Source organism: Charadrius vociferus, unplaced genomic scaffold (genome assembly GCF_000708025.1).
Source record: "Charadrius vociferus isolate BGI_N301 unplaced genomic scaffold, ASM70802v2 scaffold14, whole genome shotgun sequence".
NCBI classification, from domain to species: Eukaryota; Metazoa; Chordata; class Aves; order Charadriiformes; family Charadriidae; genus Charadrius; species Charadrius vociferus.
Genome location: NW_009648876.1, coordinates 7989285 through 8013200, shown reverse-complemented (window position 1 = coordinate 8013200; position 23916 = coordinate 7989285).

The following is a 23916-nucleotide window of genomic DNA, read 5'->3' as shown; positions in this document are numbered from 1 at the left end:
GCATTCTGAGAATAAGTCTTTAAAACAAATGCCTAAATGTATACAGTAGGCAAAGTACATGAACAAAATGAATAGTGCACATTAATAATAAAACATGTAAGTAAAATGAAATAACTTCACGGATTTGATGAGTTGTCTTACCAAGCACCTTCAACATAAGCCTTATAGAAAAGTTGATTTTGAATATTTAGGAAAAAAGAGAGTTGTAATAACTTACTCATAAAACGTCATGCCTGTAAAAAAACTTCAGTGTGATTTACAGTACTGATTTCCAGCTGAAATTTTGACAAGATTTATGCTCTGGTTACTAACCTTCTTCCCCAAAATGGTGCAAGCCTGAATAGAATTTGGCCCATTTATGTTTAATGGCTGAGGACCATGTATGGCTTACACATTTAAAATTTATGATAGAGCATTACAAAGGATTGCTTTGTACATTGACTTAGGATTTCTAGCAACATTAGAGGCTGGTTTATTTCAGCGCTTCTAGTAAAATGCTGTGGTTGGCCTTTGAGACATCATTTTATATATATTTTATATATAACTTATTTTTTTTCTTATTACAACATGGAGTATGAATGAGTATTTAAGTTTAAAGAAAGAGTTCCTTCCTAAGTTCCATCACTTTCCTGTTTCTTCTTAGACAGTAAAGATCAAATACATGTCACTACATAGTCAGTTGCATGCCCATTTCAATAATTTCTCCTCTTTCTTTTACAAAGACATCAAAAAATACATCCTCTGGCTGTACTGCAGAAGTTTCTGTACAGTTTAACTTCTGTACAGTTTAACTGTAAAAGAGTTAAATAAGAAAGCTTGCATATATAATTTTAAGCAATTGTGTAGATATTAGACAATAACGTTAAACAAAAAAAGTAATTGAGTTCTTAACTAAGAGATTGCAAGCAAAATGTACTTACAAAAATGTTGCATTTTTCTACAGTTAATTAAGGAATCAGAGTGGCAACTCCATTCATAACTTTATGGTTAAGAATCTGTAACTTCCACAATAAACTTGTATTTTGGGGTGTTTATGACTGAACTCAGCCAATTAAAAATAAACTAGAGAAGCTGTGAGGTCTTTTTTTTGGCAGTCATTTTTTTAAATATATATTTGAAAAAAATAGCTCTGCTATTTTTGGGGTGTACATAAATAGAAGTTAGTGGTTTTCAGACACATTTTTGTAAACTTGTAAACCAAAGAATGTTATATTTTACAAGATGCAGTTTTAGAAACCTGTAGTTCTTAAAATTATTAGTGTTAATAAAATAGAATCTCAATTTTGGAAAATAGTTAACTGCCCTCTGTGAATGCCTTTCCCAAAGCAAACTTTCCTGAGCCGTATCGGGCCGTTAGTTTCTAAGAAGAACAGAAGTGAACTAGAAATTTCTTTTTAAGGGAGTCTGGTACAATATGGCTTCGTGTACCAGCACCTTTGGCCTGTTTTTTACCTTTGTCGTATTACACTAATGACTTCAGTTAAGTTGTTTGTGATTTATAGCAGTGCAAGAGAAACATCAGATCGGTCATGCTTTTAGCAGCTCCTTTTACAAAATAGGATTTGAAACAATGCCTTTGCTACTAAAGTCTGGTCATCTCTATTCCATGTTTCACAGGAAAAATTGATAGCTTGATTCTGAACTTGCTGAAATCTGTAAAAGCAAGGGTTTTTTGTCAACTTCAGCAGGTGTCGAGTCAAGCCCTTTGTTCTGGTCCTGCAAGGATTTATGTGCATCCTCCTCTATATCCATTAATTTCACATAAGCAAAGTTGTTGCTGAGTTAAGGCCCCTGAATTTTAGCATTATTTATATTTTTACTTACTATAGTTATGGTTCCATTATAAGTTGTAGTTGCATCATTCCCAGTCAATGTTTAAAAGCTATTTTTCAGTCTTTGCAATTTTTGGTGTTTATTTCTTGTTTGCAAAAATATGGATGAATTTGGAAATATGCAAAAGAAAATTTTCTTAGCATAAGAAAAGGTATGGATAGATGGAGGCTGAGGGGTAAACATATCATCATTCAGAGGGTATAAAAAGTGAAATGTTAAGATTAACACAAAATGGAGTAGGTGGAAGGATAGCAGATGCCTGCAGTGTTGTCAGCTGCAACACTTACATCTGCTGTTGTTAGAATGGCTGAGAACCTCGCAATATTGAATGTGTTTGTCCTCCCCGCATCACGGGGAGGACAAGAAATATCATCGCCCCCATTTTGCAGCAGAATGCTGGGGCACAGAATCTACATGCAAAGTTATCTACATTATTTCAGAGACTTCCAAGATTGTACGAGCCTCTGCTCTATATGTAAGCCATCACACCATCTGTCACCCTGGGCTGAATTGCTTCTTGCTACTAACAGGTAATGTTACGATACCGCATTTTTTTTTGCGGCACAGGCGAGAAGGCAAGATTTTTCTGCCATTTTAAGTAGCAAAAACGAACATGAAAGTGACATTTATTTTTATTAGTCTCATTTGAAGTAATTTATAGTAATTTATATACCAAATCTGAAGTACATTAGTTAGCTGAACAACAGACTCTTCAGTCCTTTCGTCTTCATGCCTTGAGGCGCTCTGTCTGTGCTTCCTGAGTTCCTTCCTAACACCATCCTGTAATCTTGGTAGCTTTTACCCGGGTGCTCTTACAGTTAGGCAAAAGCAGTATGAGCTGTGGCTAGTTTGGTGCAATGATTATATAAATAGACTAGTAAGTAACACCTGCAACTAGTTACGTGGCTGTTGCCAAACACAATTCTTAATCATGTTTCACTTTTCATAGAAGCTGATAAGTCTATTAGACTAAAAAAGTATCTAGCTTGAATTCCCAGCAGCTGATTAAAAAAAAAAAAAAAAAAAAAAAAAAAAAAAATTTTGCTTGAATTCCCCAAGGTGTGTTAAAAAAAAAAAAAAAAAAAAAAAAAAAAAAGAATTCTGTATATGTAATATATATATCTGTCTGATAAATGTAATTGAAATTGGCCAATGCATTCGAGGTGTTCAGAATAGCTGAGGTTGGAAGGTGACTGTAGAGACTGTCTAGTCCAACCTCCTGCTTAAAGCAGGGTCAGCTAGAATAGGTTGCTCAGGGCTATGCCTGGTTAGGTTTTGAGTATCTCCAAGGATGGTAACTCCACAAGCTCTCTGGACAGCCTGTTCAGTCTCACCCTTACAGGATACTCCTGTGTGAAACAGAAGTTGCTATATTTCAGTTTGTCCCCCTTGCCTCTTGTCCTGTCAGCTGGGCACCACTGGGAAAGGGCAACCTACTGCCCCATGAGGTATTTATGAGCATTGATAAGACCCCCCTGAGTCTTCTCTTCACCAAGCTAAACGGTGCCAGCTCTCCCAGCCTCTTCTGGTATATACATCAGAAGCTCCAGTCCCTCAATAACCTTCAAGGCCCTTTGTTGTACTGACTCCAGTTTGTCCATCTCTCTCCTGTACTGTTCATGTACAAGACTGCACATGTTTTCTGTAACTGTTCTTACAGTTCAGTACTGTTCAATGTATGTAAGCTTTACTTAGCGAGCAGTAGGGGTAAGTATTGGTTTTGTACAGCAATCCAAAAATGATCAGGCAACCTGACTTAAAAGCATATTTGATTTGATTTTTACCTTTTCATAAACTATTCAGATGTGCAGAAGCTAGAGGAAGAAATACTAGCCAACACTGTAAGTGGAATACTTGGCTGGTTATGCACAGAAACAGCATCTTTTCTGTCACTAACAGCACTATTCAGTGTTCAGGATATGTGAATTCAGATAAAGGAATTGACAATGTTGAAGAAAAATAATGTTGGAATGCAGTCTTCTGATTGTACCTGATTTTTTAATGAGCTTTATGCAGGCTACTGACTTCCCTTTCACACAGAAGTGCCACGACCATGTGGCATTTCACACTTTCTGAATGTATAACTTCACTGTGTTTGAGAGTGCAAAAATAGAACAATATAGATAATACATATGACCATGCAAAATATAGTTATAACTTTGCATATTATGTATATAAAACAGTAAATCATATATACTCATATAAATATATAACTGATATGTAAAAATGTTTAAATCTTCCCCTTTTGATTCCATTATGCCCTCAGACATAACTTTTTTCCAAAGATGTCACTTTATTCCTTAGCTGAGCACTGTGCCATTCTAGAAATTGTTCTGTAACATGGGCATAGCATCCTTTTTAATGATTTTAGTAGTTCAGATTTGAAGGGCAAATATAATGCCTATGAATTGTGCCCATTTTTAGATTTTTGTGTTGTAGAATAGGTTCCAGTAAGAGTTACATGCACTTGCAACTTATCAAATTTGATTTTTTTACATCGGTATTTGTATTTCACTTTTGAGTTACCTGTCACTTGGTTAAAGAAACACAGTGTATTCAAATACAGAAGTGACAACTAGGAGAAAAGAGATAGCAAAGTCAGGCAGACATATGGGAAACAGAACAATTCTAAGCTACCAAGAAAATTGCCTGTGAGGATTTCTTCAGTTGTATCTTATTCCATAAAGATTTTAATTTTCAAATTTTACTGTGGTTGCCAACCGGTGTTGCAAAACAGACTCTGAATCTACAACTGCTGTCTGGCTATCGTTTATTTCAATAAATGGTGCAATTTATTTGTGGAATAGCATTTTTGCCACCTACAGTAATCATAATGAACTGTGCCCTAAATGGCATTTTATTATAAATTCCTTTCAGAAAGAGATAGTATTAAAAAAAAAAAAAAAAGGTCAAAAAAGTCGTGTTCTCTAAGATGCTTGTCTGTCAGGATTCTTGCTGATCATAATACACTTTGATATGCAAATAGGGATGGAAGAATTATTTTCAGTCAGAAACATTTTTAGTGAACCTGCAATTAGTGACCTAAACTAAAAAGTGTAATTCTGAACTTTAATTAATATTTAGCTAATTTAATTGAAGAAAAGACAAACACTAATTCTCTAATTAATTGCCGATTCTCTAATTTAAAAGTGGAAATAGGAAAGAATTTATTTTTAAACTATATATATCTGTGTGTATGTACCTATTAATGTGTCTTTTTTCAATTATTTTTATAGTGTACCAAATTACTTCCTCACCCCTATAGGGTGAGCATTTTCCTGAAAAATTTTTATTCGTTTGTTTTCTGGGTGTGCACAAGAACTTTAATGGCCAGGTATTTAGGAAAACTGAGCGCCTGTAGTAGGGTCAGATTTTCAGGAGATCAGTGCCTGAGAGTATGCACAGACGTAGTTAGCCAAATAAGGGTTGCTTTCTTCTAATCTCCCTTGTCCCTGACTTCTCGAGTAATATAAGCAATTAACACACAGCAAATGGATTTGCAAACTTTATTCAAGTGCTTATACCGAGTACCACTAATAGTTTAAAGACAGTACCTGCCATTAATGGACTCAGAAACAGTGAGAAAGGAAGCATCAGGGCAAGACAAATTTAGGGGAGTAGTCAGTGGAGAACTCACAGAAAAGTTTTCAGTAGAAAATCATTTTACACCATTTTGTTACCTTACGAATCCCAGTGAGATAGTTATTCATTAAATCAAAGCTTCAGGTTCCCTCCCTCCCTTTTCAGGGGGTTCATGAGCAGTAGCAAAAAAAAAATTATTTCATGAAGGACCATGGGAGATGACAAATGTCTGTGGTTTAGTTGGGTAAAGCAGGTGTAGATTCAATTGTGCCATTCAGGATCTACTAGTATTGATGTGGCTGATTTTTCAGTCATGATTCATGGATTGAGAACTGAGAAGATGCAGAACGCTAACTGATACAGGTAAAGCTCATACAGATAGAAACTCAGTAGCAAAAAGCTGTTAGGATTTTCTTGAGCTAAAATTACAGGTGATCGTGATTCCTTAACTAAATAAAAACTTTCACATAGTAATGTTGAAGTGCTTTAGCTTCAACAAAGCTAAATCAAAGTAATTCTCATGATCGGCTTTCCCATACAGACTAAGAATTCAGTTGGACAATATATATTGAAGTGAATAGTTTTTACATAAACATGTGAAAACTAAGTAAACAATGTATGTTTTGTTAGTTTTACAGATATATGATGCTGTTCGCGGTTCAGTATTTCCCCAGTTTGCGTCAGAGTCAATTTTGATGCATTCATATGTTGGAGGAAAACTATTGTGATTCTGTCTGCACAAAGGGGCTCTCTTACTGTGTTACTTCTCAGATTCTTAATTTGAGAGAGAGATGAGTGCTACCCAGCATTTGTCAGAGCTATGGGTTTTGTCCAGCCATATACGCAGGGTTGGATTGAAAAAGCTTGTTCTTCAAGCTTTTATTTTTTATGTTTCTAGATAAGTTTAATGGATCTGTTCCATTAAAAATATGGCTACAGAACACATCAGGGAGATTTCATATGGCTCTTGTTGCACCTGAAAAAATAGTTTCATTTTCATCACTAAATAGGGAGAGAACAGCATCAATGTTCATGGTTGTACATTTTAACGTACCAGGTGAGAGAGCTACTCTTCAGAATGGTTGTCATGCTAGTTTCAAAAAATACAAAAACATTTGGGCTTTCTAGAGTTGAACAGTCCATGCTGGCTGAGAGCCAGTATAAGTAAAATGTGTAGAAATGTAATGGCCCAGAGCAAGCTAATAAATGACAGTGTCGCATGAGATCTTCAGGGAACAACAGGAATATGCATGTCTTAAATATTTATTTGTGCTTTTGGAGAATATGCAATGTATTTTCTAATGCATTTGAGGGGGAAAAAAAATGCCTTCAACTGAAAACAAATATGATTTAAGTTAAAAGAAAACAGTAAGGCATAAGATATAAATTGGAAAATACTGTTTATTCAGAAGTAGCAGCATTAGTAAATCAAGGCTTCTGTGAGTTATTATGGTTCCCACTGCTAGGCTGTGCATGTACGGATACAGTCTGATTTACTGTTCACAAAAATGGCAAGAGACAACAGGTGGATGGCAGTGATAAATTAAGATGTAAAGAAAGCGAAAAGAATAAGCAGTTATAATGCAGTGATGGCGCCATATGTGCAAAGTTTGAGTATAGCTGTAGCCGTCTGAATTCTGCAGTCATCACGGGTTAAACTATTATTAAGTTCTACCCTTTTTGTTGCTATTATATAATACATGCATTGCCAGATTCCTTGGATATCTGATGGTGTGACTTCATCTGATGTTCACTCAGGAGTGCTGTTTTGATTAATATTTATGTTGTCCGCACACATCTGTTACATAGCACAGATTCAACATTGATCTACAGAGATGTAGACCTTATCAGATGGACTTTGATTCTGAAAAATCCATGGCAAATCAGTATTCAAAAACTATTTAATGAGAAAATGCCCTGATGGTTTAGTTTGCAAGAGGGGGAAAAAAAATCTATGTAGTTGTGGTAGCACTTGAGCATGTTGAACACCGGAAAACACGCTGTACTTAAGTTAGAAGAAAGGTTGCTGTTCCTAATACTTTAAACTTCTTTACTCCTTCAAAATTTGTATTATTTTTAAAGTGACAGCACAGACTTCTTTGGTTTTCTAAAAAAGGAATATTTTAATACCAAATTAAGTGGATGAATGCTATTGTTTAAAGCAAACTGTAATTGTTTAAAAAAAACTGTAATCATTCAAAAAGCTGTGTTGGTTTCCTCAGAACAGTTTTCCATTTTACAAAAAACCCATGGGTTTTTCCCTTACATTTTTAGTCAGAAATTGAGTGCTTTCCAATACAGGCTTGTACAATGATTATAAATAGTCAGGTGAAGAGGCACCAGCCATTATTTTTGAAGAAAACAGTGAAGTTTTCTTCATTGGGTCTCATGGTAGAAAACCAAATAAAAGTTGCAATCTAACCATTTATCCGTTAATGACCCTGCAACATGTACACAGTGTTTATTCATGTACCTATGCATAGACCATAAAAATGGTGGTAATTAGCTACACAGATGATATCCTCTGCTAAGTATCAAGTTTCAAGGCTGTCGTGCAACTCAGTAGTGGAGGACTGCTTTCTCACAGGCTTTCCTACTGAAATGGTTCCAGAGTGCAGGGCTCCTGGAGGTGGTCGTCTTCTAAAGGACTTTTATGTTTCCTGCAAGAATGAATTCTCAGAATTAACTCTAACAGACTAATTTTATACTGATGGGCTATACAAGGTGGGAATGTGTAACCTACAAATTAAATATGTTGTTACTTACAGTAAGCGTGGAACGTAAGGAACATCAAAACAATTAGATATCAGAAACTGAGTGTTCTCTGTGGCTGCTAATGCCAAGGTTTCCAACTAGGATTTCCAGATTTTTCAAGTCTCACAGTACTTTCATGCCTTTTGTAACTTGATGTTTCTCTTTACCTGAATCTGCCATGCCATACACAAACAAAAATGGTGGCTGAAGAATGCTTAACATAGATTGCTTACACTGAAAAGAGGAATTTGGGAACTAAAACCAAAAGGGACTCATAGCTTTAAATTACATGTTTGCCCTGATTAAAATGTAATATTTGCTCTGTTACAGGGAGGCTGTTAAAAGTGGGGGTTTTTTTCAAGTGAGTTACGACACTGAAGTTGATAAAAGAGCCTACGTGTCCCAGAATTATGTTAACTGCATTTCACTAAATGACTCTTCAGTTGACTTTAATGAGTATTTTAAATAATATCTAACTTTTAGAACCAAAATCACATATAAAACAAGAATAGTAGCAAACATATTAAAGGCCTGATTTTATTTAAGCAAGTAAGACTGTTCCCACTAATAACAGGATTGTGACTGTTCTCAAAGTAATTTGCATAACTCTTGTCTAAGTCTTTGGTCTCACGGTTTTTACATTACTTAATCATACATTAATGAATCATCCTATAATGAGATGCCTTGCTCTGTAGACAAAGGGGAAGGCAGTGGATGTTGTATACCTCAACTTTAGTAAGTTGTTTAACACAGTCTCCTGTAGACTTCTTGTCACCAGATTGGTGAGATGTGAGCCAGATAAGTGGTCAATAAGGTAGGTGGAAAATTGGCTGTACCGCTGGGCTTAAGGAATTGTGATCAGCAATGCAAATTCCAGCTGGCAGCCAGTAACCAGTGGTGCTGCTCGGGGATCGATACTGGGAGCAGTAGTGTTCAAACTGAATGATGGGATGGAGGCTATTCCCAGCAAGTTTGTGGATGGCGCCAAACTGGGTGAAGCGGACCAGGGTTTTCTAGTTTCAGATTAAATGAGCTCTGGAGGTCCCTTCGAAACTAAATTATGCTTTGATTTCATGTGTAATGGAAATAACTAGAGTAGTGGTGTATAAAACCACATGTTCAAGAAAAGAGCATAACAACTTGAAATTTATATCGCTACTGGTCTTCATCAGTAGTTGCAGTAAGAATGTTGCAGACTACATTTTCAGTGTTCATGTCTGTGGTGAAGGACAGGCAATGAACAAATGTCTGTTTCAGTTAAGGTGTTTCCTAAGGCTGCTGCCCTGACACTGTCTTCATCAGTAGAAAGCTCCCAGTTCCCACACAGCTGAATGCGAAGTGGATACTGGGAGTTTCTCTTCAGCCTGTGTTGGTCTTTGCCCCAGTTCACTATATTCAGCTTTATATGTGGCTTTTGACCAAATCTGAACCATTGGTTTCTGCATAAAATCTCCTGTGTAATTTCATATGCAAACACTACCTGACATTACTGAATTCCATTTTCTTTCTGTCAGTCCCAGAGTTTTCCCATGCCTTCCTCCTATTACAACCTCTTACTGAGATAAATTAGCTTTTCCTTCCCCCATTCCATGTAAAGGGTGGCCTTTGGACTTCCAAATCTACATACCGCCAATGCCTTATGTGGTTGAGTGTGAGAAGGTGCAGAGAACTGTGAAAACAAGGAACTCTGAGAAAATTTCAGAAATAGAAGATAACAGTGGCTTCCTGACATAACATAACTCCGCTAAATTATGGAACTAGGCTCTAATCAGACATTAATAGCACACAGCAGCCCATCCTGAATCCACAGTGCTGTCCTACTGCCAGTGGTGTGATGTAACACCAGTAGATGAGCCGCACCATAGCTCAAAAGCCACATCGCTGCTTCTTTTTCTCTGATATCACATAAAAACTGATCAGAGAATTAGCTCTTAAGCAGAGCAGGGTATGTTCACTGGCACTTTGGGAAAATAAATAAATGAATTTTTCTAAAAACCCTTTCCCCTACATTTTCAGTGAACCAAAACTGGCTGCTGTGCTGTCAGTTCACCAAGCACTCTCCAAACCCTAAAAAGGAAAAGGGGTCCAAATCGAACCAGAGGATAAGACAAAAGCTGGTTTTAAGTAAGAGTGTATGTAATGTAGGTGTTTTGGGGCCTCAGCACTAATAGCTTAATCTTGTCACTCATTTCTGTTGTGCTTAATTACTTGCAAATATAGACATAACAACTTAGCAAAAAGGAATTAATGGGATTTGTTGAGTCTTTTAGCCACAGTCCTCTACTAATAATGTAAAATTCAAATGCTATGTCTTTAGGAACTTCACAGGAAATTTTTACATCATTCATGTCATAGCGTAGAAGCAGCATATGTCATCATTTGCCCCCTGCAAACACTCAGGCTGGTTCTGATTTTGCAGGTCTACCTGTTCCTAACTTTCACAGCTTGAGAAAAGGACAATACTTGAACCTGCCAGTATACAGGAACTCTTATTTTCCTGGGATTTTTTTAATGATTATGTGAAGAGGGTGGATTGTACTGTCCAGCTCAAGATGAAGTGGAGAGATTTGGACAATGAAGGATTGACTTTGCAGTGGAGGTTTCACGATATCCACTGTTTAGATGCCAAACCCCGTAGAATACTTTCTGCAGAATACTTTATCTGTAGAATACTTGTCAGATGCTGATTGCACTGCATGACCTGGCTCTGATACACATATTTTTGCAGGGAAAGGATGGACATGACTAAGGGATATAGTGCTTTCCAATTTGCATCAACAGTAGTGTGGCCCACTATACCATGGCAGAGGCATTTCCTACAGGTGATCTAAAGATACCATAGCTACATTGAGACTTACAGTAACCCTTTTTAACTTGACGTGTAACTGACCCCCTATCAGTGCTTAGAGCTTCTCTTTAAAGAAATAAACAAGGGGATTATAGTATCCTCACTTGTTTTGTGGATTCATTTTGTTCTGAAAAAAAAATCTCATTTTATAAAACTTAGTGGAGGAAATGCGTCTTCTGTGAGAAAGGATCCTTAGGAATTCATAATTACTTTCAGCATACCAAAACAAGGGCACTTTCTACCTGACCAGGTGTTTTCTCAAAGGAAGAAGTTGAAAATGCCTATCAATATAGTCAGTAGTGGTAAGTCCTCATAGTTCCAGTGGAAAATTATTCCTTCTTAACTGGTGGTATTTATGTCTTAAAGACATAAATAAGTCTCTTCTAAGTCTCTTGGCAAGTTCAGCGTTACCAGCCTCTGTGCCTCTCTTGAAGGATTATTGCTCTGTCTTTGTGTTAAATACAGCTACACCTTTTCCCCTTCTTTTTCTTCTTTGGTGTTTTGTTGTGCTTTTTTTTAATGCTGGCAAGCTGCTGATGTAATTAAGTTTTGGAAAGAAGAGAGGGTGTGGGTGCCTGGAGAAGTTAAAGACAGGTTAATTCTAGACATGGCTTTGCATGTTGACATTTCCCAGTTAACACACAACTTCATAGTAGATTTCTCTTGAAACTCTGCCATGATATACTGCCAGCAAATGGGAGTGGTGAAAAATACTGGGAAGACCAGTGACTGCTAAAATAACACAAAATAGTGGTGCTGTCATCACCTGTTGCGACAACATAGAATTCAACAAAAAATACATGCAGGAGAAGACCCTAGAATATTTGACAGTATTGTGTATACAGACCACATTCAAGAAAATACTTTATCTTCTTTTATTCTATCCACAGATACTTGATAATCAGTTGTCATGTTTTAGTAGCCTTGACGCCAGGAGTCTAGTTCCGTACCGGTATACATTAGCAGACTTCTGAAATGCTCGGAAGCTGCTTCCATTTTAATAAGCAGGGAACTGGGTCCTGAATATCTTTTGATAAAAAGCACTTGTTTTAGGCCTCATCTTGCATCATGGTTTAATGCCAGCCGTCAGCTAGGACCACACAGCCGCTCGCACAGTTCTTCCCCTTGCCTCCAGAATGGCAGGGAGAAGGGGGTGAAATGAATGGGAAAGGAAAGGAAAAAAATTAATGGGCTGAGATAAAGACAGTTTAATAGAACAATAACAGAAAAGAAAAATAGCAATAATAACAACAGCAATAGTAATAATGATGACACAAGTCACTCTTATCGCCTCAGTGAATTGGTACCTTCCTGAACAGTGGTCGCAGATTCCTCCCCCTTGGCCAACCCCCCTTTATATACTAAGCATGACGTCTATGGTACAGAATATTCCACTGGCCATTCTGTTGTTCTGTCTATGCTGCTTCTCAGCTTCTAGTCGAAGCTGAAAAGAGTCCTTGGAAAGTATAAACATCATCTAGCAACAACTAAAACAATATGCATTATTGACATTCCTTTCACAGCAATCCCTAGAAATAAAATTAACACTTTCCAGGCTGAAACCAGGACATCCTGTAATTGGGATTAATGTTGGTATTGTAATCCTATAGTAAGAGTTGCTAACATTGGTGGGATAATGGAGAAGAAAAAGAAAGAGGCATATAGTTTTAGATCTCTTTGCAGAACCATGCCTACTGCAATACTACTTTGCTTTGATACACAAAGGTTGAATATATTCTTCTTGAGACATCATTTGGAATTTGATGCTGTCTCCATGGTAGAAAGAAAATGTTTACCAAGGTTCAGTGGAAATTCTAGACAGCAACAAATCAAAGATGAGATTATGGGGTTTTTTGTATTGCAAAATTATTCAATTTCTACTTACCTGTCTAAAGTACTGTGACATTGATGAGCACTGCCTGCAAATGAAAAGTACAAAATTTTTAGTGAAAACCCGAATCTTAAAACAGCAGTAGATCAACCTAATTTTAACAGTAATGTATTCTTTTGTCATCGTGTAATGTTATAACTACTGGTACATGCAAAAAAACGCAACAAACAGTGTATTTGAAACTCTCGGGAATGCTCAAACACTGGATGAAAATCTAAATTTCTACAGCCTTAACATTTGGGGTTTTTTTAATTAAGTGAAATATTTACTACAAGGAGCCGCATTTGTGAAACAGCTAATTTTGGCTGTGTAAAAGATGAAGGTTTTCCATTGACAAACTGGGTTTGGTACAGTTATACTTGATATTTTTGTCACTGTTTTTCCCGGTAAAGTGGAAAAAGCCCATTAAATTCAATCTTCGATATTAAAGATTAAGAGGAATGAAGAAAATGTGATTTTAGTCTAAAGTATAGCAATTGAAAAGGGAAAAAAAAACATTGTCGTAAGTATGCCTTTAAGTGGTATTCATTGTGAAACAGTAAAAAGAGCCTGTTTTAAGAAAATTTTTCAGTAGCCATCTGGAATGGACTTACGACATTTACTTTTTGATTCTATTATAAATACATTTTCACTAGTCAGGGAACTAAAGATAATTTAGGTTTTCATAAAAATTTTATAAAGCCTTATCAGCCATGGATTTATTTCACAGCCAATGGAAAAAGCAGGGATTGTTTAGTTTACATTGCAGCAACTATTGGAGAGGTTGGAAGAAAACTGTTCCAGATATCTTGATGGGAACCACAACTTTTTCTGAAAAGTCACTGAAATACAGATTAGCAAAGACAGTGCTAGAAAGCAGCTTTGCAAAGCTAAAATGGACACAATTTGATATGCTAAGGTACAGCAAATGTTCAAACCTACATCTCATTATAAGCTAATTCTGAAATTTTTGCTTTTGTTTGTTGTAAGTTGTCTCACTCTCCAGGCAATGACCATCCAATACTGAGCTTTCCCCTCGTGGCAAATTAGCTATTATTTTTGCCAAGTTTCATGCATTTCCGTGTACTACATGTGAGGTAACATCACTGATTTGAAATATAAGTTCATAGTCATAAGTAGTGTTTTACAGCGTATACACTTTATTTTTTGGTATATTTTGTATAAAATATTACTCTTAGATTGTGAACAAAAGATGCAAACAGGAACTACTACTCTTTGATGATTCTGAAATGTTTCTGCTCATACAAGCATGAAATGGAAGCTGTTGAAATTTAGTAAGGAAAATGAGGGAGAGCTCACCCTAGGATAGCCGGTGGCTTTGTGACTGGATGGTTCATCCCAGAGTAAGAGACTTCACAATACGTTTTTGCACTTGTGTTTTTTCATAGCATTGTTGAGTTCAGCAGGTCTTCCAAAGGAGGCTGCTCTAATGGTCACAAACACTAGTTGTTCCGTGTCTTGTATGTATATTTTTGAGAAAATTTTTATGTGGTTTTATTTCACTATTTAGTGTATTTTTATCCGGAAGAATGATTTAAGTTCATTGATTCCGAAGAAAAAATAAGTTTTTCCTCTGTATTTTATAAATGCCTTGTAATGGCGATCTTTTAGGAACATTTCCAATCCTCCTGTTAGGTTTGTCTTTGGGCAAGCTTTTCTTTGACCTTTTTAATACTTTCTGTACAGAGTTCTAGTTTTTGGGCCCCAGGATTGTCCCAGTCAAAGAAGACATATTTTCAATGTAACATGTATTAATGGATAGAAAATTACCATTATCTGTATTATACATTCCATATTACTATGCCTGTTTCTGTGTGCTTTCTTTACCTGAGCTGGAACTGGTACTGTCATTTCATTATTCATACATCTAGATACTTCAATATGTGTTTATATTGATGGTACAAAAGATGGAAAAAATCCATATCTCATTAATAACTACTCAATTATTTTTAACTTTAGGAAGTATGTGACAAAAGTAAGCATGTTGAATTGGTTTTAAAATCCACTTCACTTTATTTTATTTATGCATGTTTCTCCTTCAGATATATATGGAAGTAGATTTGATTCCTGTTTTAAGTCACATCTCTTAAGTGAAAGCTGAAAGGTGCATGCCTCTTGAAATAAGTGATGAATAAGTCTAGCCTTAAACTGTACAGTTTGCGTCAAATACTCTGTATGATGCTAGAAAAGAACTTTGTGAAAACTAAAGTTGAGATGTAACAATAATCCCTTGGGAGAAAGTTACTTCTGCGTGCTGCTCATAGTATAGACTTTTCTTGAAGAATAAAGTTTGGCTTCTAGCCACACCTGCTTGCTAGCTACTGTACATATATCGAGGTAGGCTACTTAGCTGTTTATGTACCTCACCACGACTGTCTTTGAAGGCATGCTAACTTGTTTGGAGAGGTAATTAATTAAAACTTTCTTAGGGAAGACTAAACCGTTGACATTTTGGAAAAAAAAAAAATGAAGGTTACAAATTGCTATTACATACACAGAAAGAGGTCAAGGGATAGCTTAGACTGCAGAATCAATTTTTGAAACCTTTCTACTTTGTATATGTATCTTTTGTATAGTTTTTCTGTTGTTAACTAATCCTTTGTGAAAGGACCTAGCCCAGAATCCAGAGAATTTGAAGAGGTGCTCTCCGTCCACCTCAGTGGCTTTATATAATGCTCTGTGTGATCAAGTACCAATAACTCGAGTCATTTAGCATACACTCTAGTTGATGTGTTGAACGGCTTTTTTATTCCACAATGACGATACAAGCATTTCATGCAGCCCTGACTGTGGGGCTGTAACATACAAGAACTTAGAAGAACTGCTTAGCAATCCTGCAGCAATGACAGGACTTTCTCCTTTCCTACTGGAAATTGGTGTGCATTCTGTGCTAAGTAGAGATGTCTCTAAGTAATGGGATCTATGCAAAAAAGCGTACTGGGAGGGCAGGTATGTGACTTTCTTTACAAAGAGTGCCACAGCTCCTGGAAGCGTCACATACTGTGCTAGCCAAAGAGGTGCTTGCTTGTCTTTCAGTTTTCTTTAGGATTCCTTGTTGTGTGATATTTACTCATGCAATGTTGAGTAGCACACAAAGAACCATAAATAACTAAATCTAAGCTCAGCAACCATTCCATTTAGACTCTTCGAATACTGAGCAATTTATAGCTTTTGCAGATAAATCCAAAATAATGTTGTCTCAGATCGTATTTCCATAGTGAGACCAAAGATTTTTTCCAAGTCCTGTATTTAATATTTTAAATTTGCATTTTGTTGAAACTCTTGTAACACTACAGTCCTTAAGGACAGGTCGGAAGGCTTATGGACTGTTGAATGTGTGACAAAGAGGCCATAAAGAATCTGGTCAGATGTAGCTAATTAAAGGTAAATGAAGGACAGCTGCTTTTTATGTTTCCAGCACATCTTTGATCTGCTCTACCCCTCAGACCTCTGTGGACAAGGTAGTTAAATACAAACTAGGAGGCCTATTTTAAAGACATTAAAGCCCTCCGGGGCAATCGAGTGACAGTCCAAGCAGCCATAAGCTGTTCGCTTTATTCATTAGAGAACTTTAAATGTGTCAAGAAATAGAATAATGTCCGTGCTCTTAGATCAGCATTAGCAATGAAGATTACAACAGCTCTGGGACGTATGAATGGGCAAACTTCTTATGAAAACAAGTTTATTGAGAAGCATTTTACTATAACGGCAAAGAAAATATAGGTTACACATTTTCATTGCGGGAATATTGATTCAATATGCATTGAAATATCTAAAGCTGTAGTGACACAAACATCATGTAACCCAGTGCTGACCTCAGTGGTCCCTTCAATCATGTTTTAAAAAACTTCCTTTTCAGACACACATGATGGAAAGAATATGTCATATGTGAGTGACATAATAGCACATAATACTTGCTGAAGAATTTATGGAGAATTTACACAATATATAGCCTTTCACTTGTGTCTAGAGACTCAGATGCTTAAGTTTGTAAATTGCAAGTGTTTATTTTATAAGTCAAACCTTTAATGTCAATACAACATCAGTAAAGGATGTAGAAAGACTAAGAAAAAAAAATCAGTTACCTATATAAACAATTCTTTATTGCTAGTCATTGTGGAAAAAGTGACTTTGCCCAGAAATATTTGTGAGGCCAACTCGGTCTGTTTTTTGAGAATTGTTTGATATCTTAAATTTTTTTATTATTATTTTGTAAATAGGAATTGAAATGGAAATTAAGGTGAAGCAAATTCTTGCAACATTCTAATTGGTAAATTCTGGAGATATATGCCATATTGCCTCACTAATATTTAAGAACTTAGAGAAAATATTTGCTTTTTTATGTTGTGTGCTGCATTTTGCTCCATTGTCTTTTGTGTTAGTACATAAATGTTGCATTGTTTGACTGCATAATCAAACTTTCCATGGTGTTCAGCCCCACTGGAACAGCTTTGGTATTTTAAAATCAAGTAAAGATCTGAAAAGTCTGGAATTTAAGATGGTCATGTCAACTGCCTTTTTAACTATACCATAAATGCAAATTTCATAGGTCTTACCATTCAAAGAACATTTCTACATGGCATTTTACCTCAAAAAGGCTCTGAGTGAGTAGTGCAGTGCTTGCCTGTGAGTAGTGCAGTGCTTGCCTGTGAAAGTGCTGTACACTGTTGGAGTCTGGAAGAACCTTTCTTGCAAGGAAATGTAGGTGTAGTAGAAGATCCTCTGTGACTAGCCACTGATTTTTCCTGGGTGATTTGGCATTTCCTTGTAGTGTTGCTATAGATATATTTCACCATACATAATTTAAAACTAACTTGATCCTCCAAATTGTCATAGATTTGTGTAATGGCAGCTATATAAGTATTTCTGCAGTCAAGTCACAGACACGAGGTTCATCAAGTTGGTAGATCTGTGAACCAAGGACTTAATTTTTTCATTTTAAAATAAGCAGCAGATTAAAAAAAAATCTAATTAAACTTGAAGATGGCCTCTGTTTTTACTTGGTAAACAATACTCAGAGAAAGAATGTAAATAAGCATTGAGCAGTTTAATTTGAAGCACATTAAAAGGTTCAGTGAGCTCTGTTCTAGGCAACAGTAAGTACAAAGATGTGGTTCTTGCTGGCGGTATAAGCATAATATACTGATCTGTCTGACTGTGCCAAAAACATTGTGAAAAGGAAGTAATGAATAAATTTGTGCTAAATTTAGATTAGTTTGCATACATACTTTAAACATTAAAGCTAGATATTTTTCACCCAGAGGCAAGAAATACATTGGTAAATTATTACAGAATTCCACTAAATATAAGATAGGTACATATTGCGGGTTGAGAACCCGTGGTTTTGTCTGGCATACTTACACCTGTTCCACTCTCATTGAATCCACGTATATCAGCTTGGCTGTGTATTAGGCTGGAAAAAAAAAAAGCCCATACTATGATAGAACTACCATGAAAGGGAAATACAATAGCTTGATAGGACCATTTATCTTCAGTTTAAAGATCCAATAAAAATAAATCAAAAAGGGAACTAAAATGTAAGAATAATCTTAGTTTTTTTAACAACCTTGATTTTTCATTTTTTTAACAAAGTACCTGAGACATCAAGACAAACATTAAGACCTTCACAATATTTTCCTTATTGACAAATGCTGCATTGCAAATGTTGGTTTATTACTACAATAACCTCTCAGTACTTGTATATGCATGTATTATCACAAGGTGAAATTTGCGCTTTCAAAAGTGTGTGTGTCCATGTATAATCACAACTTAGGTTTCAGTATCTTGTATTCATGGCATGACTATTTAAGAAGATCCATATCATTTTCTGTCTTTATTCACTTAACTGCTGTAACTCAATTTTCAAGCTCAGCAAAAGTAATAGACTATAACTGCTTTTCTCTTATATTAGCAATAGAACCGAACAGTTTACCATCTGGTAATAATAATAATAATAATAATAATGCTTTCTTTAGCTGGGCAGGGAGCAGTGAAATCATGCAGATCCTCGGTAAGCATTGTCAGCACCAAAGATGAGCAGTTTGAACTATCTGATGTGAGTATTGAGCATGAGCACATTTCTAGCTCAGTCTGTGGATTGGGACTCGGGAAGCTGAAGGGGATTGACAGCTGAGCAAAAGCCGGTCTAGATGACACGCTGTCTGAAACACTCCTTTCCAGGACCTGTCACAGGTCCATGTACAATGTGATTCTTCAGCACTTGAGTAACCTTTACTTGAAATCTTGAAGATTAAAATGCTAGTTTGCTGTACGACAAAGGAGCCATTATGAGTTCAACACAGGTTGAATTGCTTTCGTGGAGAGAGCTCCAAGAACACTGACCACTTTCAGCACAAACGCTACAGGCCAAACATCAGAAATTTCCATCTGCTACTGTAATCCTGGGGTTTTTTGAAAGCTAGATAATCACTGTTCCCAACCCTGTGATTTCTCAGTTTCCAGATAGTAATGCTACAGTGACAGGTTGCATCTATTAAGGAACACGGTTACCTGACAAGATGCTGAGCATGACCCAACTCCTCCTGTAGGCATGCAAAAGCCTTCTTCTAAAATGCGTTAGGTAACGATGGTAAACCAAGTGCTCCTCCTGGGGTTAATTGTGATCAGCTAACACATTTTTAAACCCAGACATCCTTGTCCACACCAAGGGAAAAATCATATTCAACATCTTGTTTAATTAACATGTTTTCTAGTATATTTTCTCAGTGTAGACAAGGTCTCTAAGGAAGAATGACTCATGAATGCAGCATTGCCATTATGAAGTACTTTTTGGAGTAACTTTCTATTGCTCCACATTTTCTAAGGAAAGCATTGATTTGGCTCATTACCTAACAGGTTAATTAATGTCTGTGAGGAGCTCCAGGGTACCGTTAGTTAATCCCATACCACATTGCTAAATAGAATCCTGGGCAAGAGTTAAAATAAGTTGCACTTTCTTCAGTGAAGACTAATATGTCGGTCTTTTCCAGCATAGTCCATGCATACTGCTCGATAGTTTTCCTTGGAGCCCACTTGACACGTACTACAATTGAGACGGGCACAATACGTGACTGCCTCCCTAGGAAAGGAGGAGTGGGCCTTGACTGCCACACGTGTCATGGTGAACCTATCATTTTGTGGGCTTTTCTGAGGGAGGTATACCCTTACAGAACAGGTAAAAGCTCTATGTGTCTGTGAAGGTGGAGTGGGACAGCAGGCTAATAGAAATTAGCCTGTGTAGAATTGACTACAGGGATACTTTTTTCCAGGCATTGATTATTCTTCAAATAATGCTGTTACAGTCCGGAAGAGGTCCGTGCTTCATCTTGTCAAATAAAGTGTTTTAGCCAACAGACAAGGAGATTTAAGAGGAATTTGTCATTGTTTTTATTAGGATACAAAGATCAACACAAGATTCTTTCTGTCAGACATATATTCTCAGAAGGAAATGCATAGTACGCATAAAATATTTATGATCATTTCTTACATTGTAACTATATCTATGTAAAAGCCAAAATAAATACCAACTGTTCCAGCTATACAATATACAGTGCCTGATGTGTTTATTGCCACATTTTCTCTGACCAGTCTTCTCTCTGTTGTGTTTCTCCAGTGACTGTGTTATTGCAGGGAAATGAGTAACACAAGGGGAGGAGGGTGCATAATGACTTCTACACTGTATGGGGTTGTCTGAACTAACACATGGATCATGCTGTTGAATCTGTGCTGGAATCTGTGTTCAGGGTGTATTATGCAGAAAACATGTAGAGGGTGAGCTACTCAGGTTTCTTTGAAAGACAAATCAGTGTGTATCAGAGGCACTTCACACTTTCCAGTTCATAGCTTTGAGGATCAAAGAAGAGCTGACAACAAGAATGTGTCTCCTAAGGAGGACCAAAGCCATAATAATTCTATTTTTATCTGTGCTATTTAGCAAGTACTGTTAGCTAGTTTTAATTCTGTTTCTCCCTATTTAGTGAATAGATGAAGTATGGAAACACTTGGGGAGATGAGGAGAGCTATAATCCTGTGCTGCTGAAAACTTAAACTTTCACTTTTTGCCAGATGGGTAATTAGAGCACATATTAAACAGAGTCGTAGTATTCTCAGGCCATGTTGTATGCTTATTGATACAAGATTTATGTGTGAGGGAATAGAGGAACAAAGGAACTCGGAATACCCACCAGTCACCAACATGTTTGCATTGAAGAGATGTATATGAAGGTTGCCAGCTTGAAATTTTAAGTGTGAATCTTGTAGAGGGAAATGTAACGTAATCCATAATGGGAAACAATTTAAAAACAGAAGATATTAGTTGGAAAAGGGAAAATGCTCTACTGAGAAGGGTCGGTTTGGGGGTCAGTATTTTCTGTCATTTTATTCCCTCCATGGGCTCAGTTAATAAGCAGAATGTATTACATAATAGAATTCTGGACTCCCTTCTCAGTTGTTGATATTCCACTTGTGTACGCTCAGAGGATGTCAATGATGACAGCTGGTTATTTTTTCAACACATGGATTTTGATTATGTCTTGTTTTATGGTTAGTATTCAGTTTTCACAAGGAATGTTTTCCCACCCAGAAGACAACAAATGTTGGACCGACCTAGTAATTGTTCTTTCCTTTGTTTCCTTTGGGCTCTTGTTCAGCTAGTTGGATCTGAGTTGTTTTAAACATAATTAGTCCATCATAAATCACTCTGGGTTAGTTCACATGTGACATCACCAAAGAGACCCAATGGGACAATTAGAATATGATTTTGGATAATCTGTAGCTATGTTAACTACTTTATCATGAAAATAAAGTTTGTAAACAGTAGTCTTTACAGTGTGACAAGCTAAGATATATTGTACCCTGATATAGCTGTTCAGCAAATTAGATTTTCATAGTGCTAATTGAATTTGTCAGAAAGCTGATGACCATTAGCTAAAGAAAGTGCAATATATTTTATTTTATTGAGCACATCTCAGAGTGCTTGTAATTTAGGAGGGCCACCACACTTTCTGGGCAGGCTATCAAGTAGGATGTTGTAATGATTTGCATGACTACTATAGTAGATGGAAAAATGTAGCTTGTGTTTGTAGCTGTTCCATTAGTGTCTTACACAGCGTGTGCTCCTTTGGTGCTCTTCAGAGAGCTGTGTGATAATCCCAGCATCTTCTGAAGAGTTCTGTCTGGTGAAATCAAATAGCTATACGCTGTTTAAAACCTAATGTGTAATTAAATGATAGGACAAAGGAAAGGCTGAGAAAGGCAGATAACCAATAGAATCCTGAAGTTATCAAAACAGAGTTCTTGCCAAGGACCTTGGAATTCATCTGATTCAGTTGCTGGAAAAATGCCTGAATTAAAAATTATCCTATGAGGACCAAGAAAATAGAACTAAATTCTGGCACTGTACAGTTTTCTCCCAAAATGGACATTAATCCTGCAAAAACAGAATAGGGTGAACAACCCCTGGCCCCATGCTTGGCCCCCTACTGTAGGCTCTATCTGCCAAAACAAGATGGAATAGAAGATCAAAAATTATGGGGGGGGAGGAAAGAAGTTGGAAAAGAAGGGTGATTGGAAAGGAAAAAACTCATAGGGTGTGCCCCCTGCCAGCACTGAAACACTCAACTGCAGCTCCACTTGCAAAGCACCTGTTGGCAGCTGTTGGAGTACTTTATAGGTTTTGGGACAGAATCAGGGTAGAAAACTTACAGTCTATATTCCCTTATGTGACACGTGATTTGGTCTTATTTTGGTAAAATGGAAGCCATTCCTGGGCAATAATTACAGCAATAAATATATCTGTTCAGAAATAACAATGACAGCTTTTGCTTTCTAGAAAAAAATACAAATATTAAATTGCATTATTTTTAATTACTCTCCTTACTACTGATGTTAATATTCTTTGGCTGATATCACCTGTGTTGTCTTCCTTTAAAAACAAAACAATGTTGCATGGAGTGGAAAGAAGATAAAACAAAACAGTGGTCATAAGTATTTAGTACTTAGGTCAAACTTAGTACTGTCATTCAAACACAGCGGCAGGAAGCTAGGAGTAAGGGGTTATCCATCCAGTTTTATGTTTTGCAAGCTTTATACATTAGAGTACAATGATGGAAAAGTAGGAAAATTGTATATGTTAAATTAGAACTCTGGGCAAGAATTTTATGTCAGGAATTCAGTTTAAACATTTTAACATCTTTACAAATGTCCATGTAAACTCCTGTTCAAATACCTTTAGTTGAGAATTTTAGCATTACAGTTTATGCCTGCCTTCTGTTACTAACTCCAAAAATTACCTGTGTACAAAAACTTTTGCAGTCCTTTGTTGCTACATAGAATATTCTTCATTAAGAGAAATATATGACAATTATCAATAATAAATGCATTTCATATGTAAAGTATATCAAGCAGAAATCAAATGGGTATTTGCTGAGCTAAGAACTCTATTGCTCTTATTGGCTAACTCTTCTTTGACTATAATGAGAATCTTCCCTCTTCTAATGCTTTGGTTCAGTGTAAAAGGCTTACTTAGGTAAGTACCAACATTACTCAGAAAGTTTGGATTGAGTTGGAATACAAAGTAGATAATGTTTTGGAATTTAATCCTTTCTTACATAAAGTTTAAAAGCCCCACAGTTTTCCTGTTATACCTGAAACACTAAACTTATTAGTTCTAAAATAATTTAAATTGTAGGCCTTCCTTAGGTTCATATTCAGTAATAAAAAAAAGAACTCAAGTTTCTGATGCTGCAGTATACGCTACCCAAGCAGAACCTGGTTCCTGCATGAAGCCCACCAAGAGTCTTTCTCTTCCAAGAGTCTTCCAAAGAATAGGGCCAAAATGCAAATTCCATTAGTTCAATAGTTTGTGTATGGAACATTTCAAAATGAGATTTTCACTTTGTCTTGAAGTAATTTCTTTGCCTTGCTTAGAAAGAGAAAACAGTTGAGTCACCTAGCGTGTAACAAGTTGTCTTACGTATTAGAGAATTAGCTTTAGTGACACCTGAGCTCA